General features: G+C 37.2%; 1 pseudogene; it reads right to left on the bottom strand.

The window, feature by feature from the left end:
- Nucleotides 1–344: 344 nt before the first annotated feature.
- On the bottom strand, nucleotides 345–10,604 carry LOC119571540 (annotated as a pseudogene).
- Between the last annotated feature and the right edge of the window lie 294 nt (nucleotides 10,605–10,898).

Genomic DNA, 10,898 nt, shown 5'->3' with positions numbered 1-10,898 from the left:
AGGGGTGGGGAAAGTTTTTTCTTTCTGTTTTCGGGGAGTGCGGGAGGGGGGAGGGGAAAGGGGGGGGGTTTGGTGGGTTTTAGATATCTGTAGTAGAGTTGGAGTGTCTTGGGTTTAGGATGGCAAAAGGTTTGACTGGGGAAGGTAGGAGGTAAAGGGGGGGGTTTTAGATGTAGGGGGGGGGGTTTAGGAGAATTAGTAGAATGACAGTATTACTGAGTAAGGAGTAAGAGAAAAACCCACGCGACGTGCTTCTTGTCGGCTTCACGTGTGTGAGTCCAAGTTTGAATCTGAGAGTTGCTACTCAGACTCAATTTTTAGGTGGGACACCCCTAAAAAAAAATTTAGGGGGGGCCGCCAATTGGGCCATGTGCGTGTTTGGCGGGGCAGTTAGATGGGGTAGGCCCGGGTTTGGGCACAAGTGGGACTGGCTGTGGAACGGCAATGTTTGGCGGGGTGCCCTAGAGCCAAAAATTTTGGCACTGACGTGGAGGAGGTTTTGGAGAACAGGGGGGGATTTCCCCCTATATAGACTTTAAAGGGAAGGTTTTGTCTAGGAAAGGTATTTTGGGCAGTTAGGGGGTTTTTTTCGTTTACCTCTGGGGGAATGGGACATTGTACTGACTTTTGCTCAAGTCTGGAGACAGGGAAGTAGGTCTTCTCCAAAATCTGACCATCTTTGTCATAGATTGGGAATTTGCTGGGGAGATTGAAACGCCCCGGTGCAAGTTTTGAGGTTGGAGGGGGTTCTGAAAGGATGGGGTACCTTTGGGGTCTTTTAGTTTTGAAATGCTAGCTTGGTTTTCGATGTTACTGTGCAAACAGCGGTCGGGTCGGTACGGAAAGAGATTTTCCTACTTTTTTTGGAGACATTTTTGGGAAAAGAAGGGTGTTGTCAGATGGGACTGTGGGGGGGACACGAAAAAAACGGTCCCTTTGGCTGTGCTGAAGAGGGATTAATATTGTTTTAGTGATAGGGGTGTCGAAGGGGGGGTGCTTTGGGTGGAGTAGTGTTTAGGGAGGTAGTGTTATGGGGAAAGGGGGGGCCCCAAAAAGGGCTGTAAAATATAAAAAAAATGGGGTGGTTAATGGGAGGTGGGGGGTGAGGGGGTTTGGGGGGGTTGCTGGGAGGGGAATGTTTCTTAAGGGTTTGGGTTTGGCCTGTATATAGGCATTGATGAGGGGGGAGTTGTTTCAGTGTTTGGGCCGTGGTCAAAGAGAGCCTGGGGTCAGGGAATCGGGTGGGTTTACATCTTGGGGATTTGATAAAGGGGCAAGCCCATTCCCCTAATGTGGGGTAAAAATTTTCATTGCGGCCATGTAAGCCTGGATTAGTTGGGGGATAAGAACCGTCCACCCCCCGGGTTCCCCCTTTAGGGATAAGGGCTAGGGAACTAAACAGGGGAATACCGTGCCCAGTCCCTCAGGCCGGTTTAGGATGGGACAAATAGCCTTTTATCCTTTCAGTGGCCTCACACTTAGGGGTGGATAGCGAGGGGTTTTTTGGGAAGGGACGAAACGAAAAAATGGGAAGGAAAAAATAAGACCATGCAAAATTTTTGAGTGGGGCTGGCCCCCCAAAGGGTTGGGAAGTTCCCCCATTGGGTCCCACTCCCCCTCCCAAGGGGCCCCCCACGACAACAACGGGGAAGGGGGTTGGGGGGGTCGGGGAAATTTTTAAAAAAATATTCCATAGAAGAAAATATTTTTTTTTTCTTACATGATATTTGTAAAAACCAGCGTATTTCGATTTAAAAAAATAAATAAATAAAATAAAAAAAACCTTTCAATCCCAAACAATACAGAATAATAATAAGAAAGCCAAAATGTACATTAAATTAAATTTGTGAATAAAAAAATTTCAAAAATGAAAAGGGTTTTTGGTCAAGTTAAGAAAATTTTTCCTTTTTTTCCAAGTCTGGTTTGAAGAAAATAATTACAGGACCTGTCCATTTACATTTAAGAGTTTAATTGGCACTAAATATTTTTCCTCTTCGGAAACAACTTCCTTTTTTTGAAAAACAAGCTCCTAAACACACTAATGGAAAAAGTTAAACCCCCAGGCTACTTAATCTGGGGATAGATACTTTCCACTAGGGGAACCCATCTTTTTGCAGTAACAATTTTATATAATGCAGTCAAAATTGGCCAATATTGTTATGACTTTGTACCCCATCTTTTTTTTCTTTAAATATTAATATAATTTATTTTTCATATTCTTATCTTTTTATTGCCAATCAAACTTTGACAATTTAAAATAAAAAAAAAAATACAAAAAATCACTGCAAATTTATTATTAATTTGAAAGGGTGACTACATCAACAGTAATTCCCAAAAACCAAACTTACATTTATAAAAATGAAGGAAAAAATTTTAAGGGAAGCAAAAAAACACTAAATTTTTGAAAATTAATTGTTTTTTCGGGTCCAAACTTTTGGTGTCGCAAAAAGGAGATTATCCCCTTTTGGGTAAAAAAAAATAATTTTTAAATGCAGTTTTCCATTGTAAAAATTTTACAGTATAAGCCAATACCAATATGAGGAATGTTGACAGAACTTTAAAGTACCTTTAAAGGGTTTTAAAAAACCTATAGTCTTTATTTTTACATGGAAAATTAAAGATCTGCCTTTACCAAAAAAATTTTTGAGATTTCACAAAAAAATTCGCCGCCTAACAATAAAAGTTCTTTTAAATTAAAACACATTAGGGTTAAAGTAAACCCAATCCCCGCCCGATTTATCCTCTGAACTTCCCCTTCTTTCCCCCCCTCTTCCTCTTCTTCGTCCCCTTTGCCCCTGATTCCTGTTTTAAAAATAAAAATTTTCAAAACCCTTTCAATAATAACGCAATAATTTGTTTAATACTTTATAAAAAAAAAAAAGAAAATTACACTTATAACACTTTGCAAACAAAAAAATAAAAGGGTCGTAACAGTAAACATCAACCCCCCCCCCCCCTATGTACACACAACAAATTCTTGCTACTTCAATTTTAAAATTCCTGAGGTCAGGATTTTTGACATGCTTGTCAAAAAAGCTATCCAGGTTTAGCAGTCTTACAATAAAAGTAGTAATAATAATTATAACATTGATAAAAATGACAATATGCTGATTAAACCACTGATTTAAAAGTTGGCAATTGATTGCTCCTGTGAGGAGGCCAAAGATGTGAGGGGCATGCACTGTGCCATAATTCCATAATGTCACCCACTTTCTAGGTTTAACCCAACCACCAGAAATTTATGCTTTGCCCCCTATATTTTTTGTGAATTTTCTTACATACAAATGGTTTCACATGTGCTCAGGTGGCAAAAAGTATCTTGACAATCCTGATTCCTTAAATTTGCAGTTTTTTTTTTTTTTTTTTTTTTTTTTTCAATACTGTTGTTACTGTTATTGATATTATGATTATTAAATAGTTATTAAAAACTTGGTAACATTTAAGACAATGAAATAATACAAAAGACCCTTACCAAAAGTCAAGGAAAAATGAGTAAAAAGGTGAGATAGGTAGGATTAATAGCTGACTCCTTGGTGACTAAGCACTTGTAGAGCCATTTAAGGGTAAATACAATAAATAAACTTACATTACAGTGGGCATGGTATGTATTCTTGCCATCCGTGCCAATTGTTTTTAAGGAGAACACAACAAAAATCTTATGATTCTTACCTTTTTTGGACTTCACTTCCTTCTTGGACTTCTTTTTAGGTGGCTTATCACTACCACTCTCCTCCTCACTGGACTCATGTCGATATACTCCTTAGATTGAATCACCACAGAGCCAGCCTTGGTTGGCGAGACTGACACCGATTTCTTGGGTGAACTGCTAGCCTTCTTGGACTTGCTGCGGGCGCTCCCCCCCCAGATGCCTTGTACTCCTTCATGGTGCCTCATATTCCTTTTGGCTTCTGCTGCTTTCTTTTCCCCATTCCTGTTGAGTGAATGGAAAAAAATTTCTTTCAATGTAATTTTCATCTCATCCCTTTTCAACATTATCAACAACCATCATGAAATGGGCAAATTTCTTCCTTTTCCATGGCAAAAACCAACAAGCAAATATAATAATAATAATAATAAAAAAAATATATTTTAATAAACAATTTTTTTCAAGTAAGTCTAACTAAAAAAATTTTTAAAAAAGCCCACCTTCCTGTCCTTGGCTCCCTCCATTTCTGCCCTGCCAGTTTAAAAAGTTCGGTGATTGAGATGCCTGGGTTCTCCTTTTTGATCTGCTCTCGGTGTTCATTCAGCCAGATGAAGAAAGGGCGAACTGGGCTCGTTTTGGTTTGTTTTCGTCCTTTTCCTTCTTCGTCGTTTCTTGCGTGGTTCTCTGACACTGTTTTCGCTTTAGGTTTCTGGAGAAAATTTGATATAAGTGGCAAAGAAAAATAATTGAGAAAATGAATAAAAGAAGACACAAAGAAAGCAATTATCTTACAAGATTTTTAATCTTCCCTTTTTATACCCCACACACAGACAAACTTTGGCTCTTTCTTCTCCTTCTTCTTCTTCTTTCCACTATCATCAGAATCTCCTGCATCTGAGTCATCACGGGTGTCTCCAGCATAGCTGTCATACCTGAAACAAACCATATTTTCACAATTTTTAACAATACCAGGACATGCCAAAATCCATGAATAAAGGAATCAATTAACCTGTTTCTGCTGGTCATGTGTATGCCATCATAACAAAACCGCTTGATCTGTTGGTTATGGCTATATGCTGGCAGCGTGCTAGATCGCTTCGAGCAGGAAGTTCCCACTCCCCCTGGATGGTTGATAGAAATCACTGGAGTCTATGACACCGAGGGATTAATAAAAACCCAATACATCTATAGAAAAGTACTTTCACATATTAAAATCAGTTTTAATTTCATTTTATGCGGACACTGCTTTTTTGCGTGTGAGGGAAAGTTCTTCAGTCCCTTGAAGTAAATAACTTTTATGAAAAAAATTCCAAAATTCGGACAGAAAGGGAAACCCTGTTTTTCTCCCTTTTCTACCTGTCATATCATCATTACTTTAAAGAATCTTGAATCTTGAAAGGATGAAGAAGAAGAAGAAGAAAAGAAAAAAAAAAAGAAAATTACTCCTCTGCCACATCACCCTTTCCTTCCTCTCCTGGTGCGAAGTCTCATCCTCCCCTGGATCCCCCATCGTCGTCGTCATCACGTTCCTTAGCCTCTTCACGAACACGTCGCATGTAGGGATCATTCTCATCTGCATCGCTGTCATCGAAGTCATCTTTCCTGCCACCCATTTCCTAATAAGGATTAAAAGAATTAGTATCTCTCCACTTTCCATATTTTAACAATTGATCAGGTTTCCGTTTAACCCATGGATCCAGTTGCTCCACAGCAATCACATGGCTCAAAATACAGGCATTAAAACTTATGTGTGCACGGCTCGTAGGCTTAGGAGAGCATGAACACTTGTGTGCAGTGACAAGACTCTATTGCCCCCCTTTACAATGTTATTTTTTCTTTTTTTTTGAATGTATAAGCATTTTTAGCTTTTTGGCCTTTTTCCCAATGTCTATATTTGTCATTTGATTTGCTTTATCCAGATGGTAATAGACTGCTTTCCTTGAACAGTTTCCCATATTATCTCTCTAGGTAGTCCATAATTAAATGCAAGAATAACAAGTAACATTTGTTATGCAATTTTTTTTAGTAATTTTCTATTTTCTGTAATAAAACTTTGTGCCACCAGTCACAAGAAGCCGGGAAAAGGATCTGCGCAGGGAAATGGGTCTTTCCTGAAGCCAGCGCTAAGTTCATGAACACTAGATTTACAGTTGTATATCAATAGAAATAATGGAAAAGCCCCTTTCTAATGCAAGAATTCAGCCTCCAAGAAGCTTGTGAACTGTGTAGTCTTTGTATCACACCGCATTCAGCTGAAACTCCCATGAGCAAGCGTGTCACCCTGGCGCAAAACCCAAAATTTTTCACATGATGGTATGTTCATGCCATCTGCCCTTCAAGCGTGATAGTCACGTCATCTGGATCAAAGGGGGTTAATCTTCCCACTTTCTGCTCCAGTTGCTCAGGCATTGTACAATACAGTCAGAAAGATGTAAAATAGGATAAATGGAAGGGAAAAGTTGGGAATTGTCTAACACTATTTTAAAAGTCCCAGAATTTTAAAAAATGGATTACTTTAAAAACAGTTCACATGTAAGTGATCTTATCTTAAGACAGGGGCCAATATGTACTTATGTTACCTCTTTAAAGTGCTTTTTCTCACTGGATGATAGTGGCTTACCCCCATCAATAAACATTCTCATATACCCAAATATAAGTCGATCCTGAATTTAACCAAGAATATCTCAAAAATAAATAAATAAATAAAAAAAAGCCTAATAGCAATATCATGCATGACATTTGAAAAATCACTTAGTTGATAAAAAGTGCAAATTCAAAAAAGAAAAGAAGGGGAAAAAAAATACTTTAGCACACTACAATATTCAAAAATTCAGTGCTGAATTTGAACACTAAATCACTGAATATTAAAACTGAAGAACTGATAAACAAGAGCACGAAGAAATTGCTTAAATATCATTTTCATACTTAACATGCCTAGAATATACCTAAGAAAGAGGTTGGCACATCAGTACATCTAAAGAGATCCCTTAACTAACGATGTTTCACTTGACTTTCAGGGGATGTACTAAATAGTATTGTATTCAGAATACTCACATGTCTAGAATATACTGAGAGAGAGGCAATATCGAAAAGAATGAGTGACATAGGAGCCAAAACAAGCCTCATCTCTTAGAGAAAAAAATGCTAACAACCTTCCTGCTCTCACGCTTACACTTAAATATTATCATTAAGGATTAAAGTTTTAGAATTTGGAACCTTTCCTTCCCACCTCAAGACACTTCTAGAAACAATCAGTAGGTCATTTTTAACCACTTCCTTACTGTCCCTGCCATACAGTGAAAGAACCCAAAACATGTTAATTCTATGACCAACTTCCACTGTGCTGGTCAATTAATCATAAAAATAAATCAAACTTAAGAGTTTATATAAACTACCTGTATCCCTAATTAATCTATTGGTAGAATAAAGATAACACTCAGGATACCAAAAGAGGAGAACTCTCTTACCTCTTTCCTCTGTTCTTGATTCGAGTTTCTTTTGGTTCACGTAGTCAAAGAGGCGTTTGTATTCTCCCTTTTCAATACTGCTGAAGGTTTTAATCACACCTTTTTTAACCTCAACCTGAGAACAAGGGAAACTATGTGAGCTTTTAATAACCAGTTTTTCATTAAATAATTATACAATATAAAATTGACAATAAAATGAATCTATATAAAACTTTAAGGGCATCTTCATTTCCTTCTTCTATTAACTTGATGTGATTTTAATTAAATGCTAACTTAGTACTTGAAATAACAAAAATATAACACAAATATGGCAAAAAACAAATATAAAATACAAGTTACAAAATACACAGCTCTATCAGTGCAATATAATCTCACCAAACATCAATTCCATACACTTTACTCACATGCTCAAGTATTCATTACAGCTTACCTCAAAATCAAAAGACCTTGTGGTGGACCCAGATCTGGCAAATTTAAACCCGAGATAATTTCATCAAATCTGATGTGAACGGGTGGTTTGTGTACGTAGATGAGGCCACGCCCCAGTGGGTATAGGTACCCAGCAGCACCCTTTGTAGGAAAAAACCAATGGCAGGTGTTCCTGAGTGGACTGTGAAAGAAAGTGAGGATAATGTGTGGCAAATGTTAGTTTGGGAGAAGAATTAAGAGTAAAGAGGAGCTGTAGATTTATCTTTATTTTTTTTATCTACTTCCTTTGAACTGAAAATAATAAAAAATAACTTACATATTTTTCTCCTCTTAGCTAATTCCAACCCACTTCCAACCTACGAACAAATCCCAGTACTTACCCAACGAAATTGCCAGGTGTGACGATCTTGCGGTTACAGAGACCTTGAAGATCTTACTGATAAGTTCAAACTGTGAACCTGTCATCTCTTTCTCCATGCGGCCCTCAACTTCTCCTGCAATTCCTCCCTAGGGGAAGAACCAAGGAATTAGATGCAGGAAGATACTGACAGACAATCTGTTACACAGAAATGCAATTCTGATCCACTTATCCTATATTCTTCAAGAAAAAATTATGCTTATCTAAAAAGTAACTAAAAAAAAACCTACTCTGTCAGAGGCAGCTCATTGTGTCACTATCATCGCCAGAGAAAAACAGAATCAGGTACGGGTAGCGTGTCTGACCCTGTTTAAAATGGGAGGGTCCAGGACCCCTGAGAGGATGTGATTAATCAAAGTGGAGAACTGAGAAGCTCTAAATGTGTGAACTGTAAAAATAAAAACAAAAAAAACACTCCCCAAAACAAAAGAAACATGGAGTTTGATTATTCTTCTTGCAACTTTTACATTTCCTAAATATAAACATTAACAGATAGCATACATGGTTATCCTTATAATCCTTATATAACATGCTTCATAACTCCTTAGAGGGCAAAAAATAAAAATAAAAAAAAATGAATATGTACAATCAATTTCCTAAGTGATACCATAAATCATATAAAGAAACTCCATATTGTTGTTAAAAAATTAAAATACTTTCTTTTTACTTTTGGTTTTACCCAAAACAACTAAGACTATAAATCAAAAAGTAGGTTTAACTGAGAAAAAAATATAATTTAAATTTTACTGTCATTAATAAATCACAAACTTTAAACAAACAACTCCCCTTTAACAGTAAAAAAGCATTGAGACAGGCTCCTACCACAAAGAATTGCTGCCGCTGATCCATGTGAGGTAGAAGAAACAGACGCAAGACAGTCTGGACTGGAATCTTGAAGTCAAACGTCTTACCGTGGAGTTGGATGAAGGAGGATAAACTTTGATGTCATATCGACCTCTGAAAGGGTAGAGAAGGGTATGTTACATAATGATTCTCAGGGGGGGGATGAAATAAAATAAAGGGTTCCCTACAATATCAAGTACAGAAAATATTAACTGTTCAAGAATACAACCACAGAGGAAAAACACAGGAAGGGCCAAGAACATATAAAATGATAATAGTGTGTATAAAAAATAATCTGCATAAAGTAAAGAAAAGGGCCCATAATCACAGTATACTTAAACAGCTAAGTGTATGAAAAAATATACAAATAAATAAATAAATAACAATGATAGTAACGCTAATGGTTTCTTTTCCCGGTAGGAAAAAATTATAGGCATTTTCTGCCTGAATATGCATGGTGACCTGTCCCCTTTTACCAGAGCACAAATTACTGAGAATATGGCATTACTGATGCATTCCTTTTTGGGATAATTTCAAAAAGAAAAAAAAAAAACTTTCCTTGATATTATCCGTCCTAAAACAAAGTGAATTTAGTAATAACAATTTCTTATCATGTGAATAACAAGTATCACATCCATACAGTAGCATAATACCAAATAGTTCACACTTTCTTTTCCTTAAAAACCCCTTCTTCTCCCTCAGTATCTGCAGTTGCAAAACCGAGCAAATCAAAACTAACAAAACCCACCGAGGAGTGAGACATTGGACCTCCCTGAAGATGGCCAGGCATCTCCTGTGGCTGTGATGACTGAGGCTTTTGGGCCCTGACTCGTTGTTGGAAGTTCTTACAGGGTCATCCCCAGCTAACTCAGAGGATGGGATGTGGAAGCGCATCTCCATTGGGTTGAGGGCTGCGTCATCATGTAGATGAAAAAAGGAAAAAATTTTGGGAATATTTAATGAACTATATATGGGAAAATAATTATTTTCCTTGTACTTTTCTTCTAAAATTTTCCCTTTCACAAGTCATTTTGAACACCAGCCCCCCAAAATACATGAATTAAAACCTCCACACTAAAATATTACAAACAATTTTTTGATCTAATACACAAAAACATAAAAAAAAATTCCCCCTTAAAATAAAGACAATCATGCTTTTACTCCCCCCCACAAAAATGCCCGCAAAGCCAAAAGGGGGAACTTAGGGTGACTATTCTTTCCTGGGGTAAAACCCTGAGGCTTTTAAAAATTTGGCACTTCAAAAGCAGGAGTTGCCCCCAAAGAGAGGCAAGCTCCTTCAAAACTAGCTGGCCTATTTCCACCCCTTACTGAAATTCCCTTTTCGACAGGTTTTTTGTAGGTGTTTTGAAAAATTTTTTCCCGTTTGGACTGCTCCAAAATTTTAAACAATACAAAATTGTAAAAGTATTATACGGAATTTCAAACCAGATTTTACATCCGTTCAAAGAGAAAAATTATGATAAACACAAATCACTACTATTGCTGCTCTATTATAATCCAAGGAGAAAATAATAATATACCCAAACCACCCTTTTATGAATTTCTTTTTCATTCAATAAAAAAGTCACCCCCCCCCTCCCAAACATAAAAAATGTCCAACTTACTGATTCCTTGAAACCCCCAAAAACCCATACAGACTCCATTGTCGTGAAGATGGGACCCCCTAGTACTGCAAGTCCTGCCCTTCAAACTTCAAAATCGAGCATTTAGTGTTTCCACTTTCCCGGTCTTGACATTTTTGTATGTGATTCCCCGGTCGCTGGCTTTAAACGCACGGGACCTGAGAGAAAATTTTAATTTTGTTTAAGGTTTTGTAAAACACAGACAAAAAAATTCAGTAAAAAACGATATATACCAATTTTTCTACTCACATAAACTCAATAATTTAAATTAAAAAAGTATTTTGCTAGAAAACAAGGAAACGAAACTAATATCCACATACAACCCTTTTTCCCTTTAACTCATCGACACAACACGGTTGAACACAAAATAACATGACAAAAAATGTCCCCTTAACCATTTTATTAATCACCCATTATCCACAGAAGTCAAATGAACCAAAAGCAATCAAAAC

This window comes from Penaeus monodon, unplaced genomic scaffold (genome assembly GCF_015228065.2).
Source record: "Penaeus monodon isolate SGIC_2016 unplaced genomic scaffold, NSTDA_Pmon_1 PmonScaffold_6738, whole genome shotgun sequence".
NCBI lineage: Eukaryota > Metazoa > Arthropoda > Malacostraca > Decapoda > Penaeidae > Penaeus > Penaeus monodon.
The sequence above is the reverse complement of the archived record's forward strand: the minus strand, read 5'-3'. Positions and strand labels throughout refer to the sequence as shown.